Here is a 1,797-nt window from a genome sequence, read left to right on the forward strand (position 1 = left end):
ACCCATATCATAGGCCAAGTTAGAGCAAGGACCTTGTGGGGTGAAGAGGATTCATCATCTTTCTGCAAGTCTTCTGAAGAACTACCTTTTCATGTTCCATCATATTGGGTATCATTGACATTAAGTTTATTGGCTTTTACATTGCTCCATGAGGTTCTTGTGGATATATCAGTGTGTGCAATTATATCTGACATGCATGGAAGACAACTAGTAGTTAGATTTATGTAAATGAGTGCCTGTAGGAGACGACATAAATAGTAGGACTGGGGTTAACTAGCAGCAACAGGTCTCATAAACTTAAGGGAGAACACAGATGAAAGCTACAGAATATGTATCGTTTGTAATCAAGATTAACTAGATGGCACACAAAAGTATTAAAGAACAACATAGGTAATACTAGAAGTGGTATAATACTATAATCACCAGCCTGTGGGATAGCATTGGCTGATGGATTATAACTATGTAACATCGTTACCTAAAGAACAAGTATCTTAGCTGAACTATGGAACAGCGTGAACTCCTGAACAAGACCCATAAGTGATCAGCATGAATATACAGTGAAATGTGATGATCTATTTTTAGTGCTTAGATGAATAACAAAGCCGTAAATGTTGCACACAAGTAAGATGAGGGTACAACCTATCTGGCTCCCATCCATAGGAGTGAGCATCATGTGCTGACTTGTCGATGGCTCTGCAGTTGTTGTGGTTGTTCATGTCGGGCACGCGCATTCGATGCAGGGAACTGTTGAGTGGGGACTATAGCTCCCTTCTAGTGTATGCTTCCCTTGTTGGAGCAGCTACGGTGAGTCGGAAGACGGTGTGTCTGAAGATGCAGATAACGCACAATGTTAAGAACAACATATCTCTTTGATCTGAAGAAATACACTAAGAGATCAATAGCAAGGTACGAGAGTGGTCACACGTCTGTTAACTGCAGACTAAATTGGGGTCACACGATTTTATTTTATTTTGGTACTGTCCGATCTACGCCGGATGGCTTGATGGCCGTCTTGTGTTTCCCGGCTGACACTGTTCGGGATCTTCCCCGAAGATCCAGCGACCAACGGCAGAGCAGCCTGCCTCCGCCGTCTGTGGCCCTGGCCAAAACCCTGCTCCCCACCCCACCGCACTGCCGTGGTTGCGACGCACCTGGGCCAATCTACAAAGACTCCCCGTCATCCAGATCCGGTGGCGGCAGTACCTTCAACCCATGCAACTCTAAAAGATAGCCAGCTAAGCGATGCTTCCGTGGAGAACTTGCGGCCCCGCACCCTTACGTTAGACACCAGCCAACCGGCAGCCTAGGAGCTCCGCCGCCTCGAGGGGTGCTGCTTCCCATTGGGAATCGATTGGCCCAGAATAAAAATTCAGACAACTGATGCCTAAATAAAGTGATTTGAGATGAGGGTACGACCTATCTGGCGGCATGGTGAAGTAGGTAGGTCCAGCTGCTGAGTCGGTGAGGCCGGCGCGGTTGCGGTGGAGACCGGTGACAGGGAAAGAGCGATGTCGCGACGGTCGACGGTTACGCGGAAGCAGCACCAGGACTCTGGACAGATTCGAAGTTGGAGCCGCTCCGGCGCCGTGAACAATGGCGGGGGTGAGTCGGCTCCGGTACGGTTCACGCGGCTGTCGTCGAGGCAGCACCAGCAGCACGGAGTAAGAGGCACACGGCCCAGTGCACGACGGCAATTGGACAGCGTCTCCGGCATTAGGGAGGAGGGCAGCTGTGAAATTGGTGCGGTGGGGGCGCCATGGAGGTGGGGCTGAGGTTTCGTGGCTCGGGAGAAGGGAG

Source organism: Triticum dicoccoides, chromosome 2B (genome assembly GCF_002162155.2).
Source record: "Triticum dicoccoides isolate Atlit2015 ecotype Zavitan chromosome 2B, WEW_v2.0, whole genome shotgun sequence".
NCBI lineage: Eukaryota > Viridiplantae > Streptophyta > Magnoliopsida > Poales > Poaceae > Triticum > Triticum dicoccoides.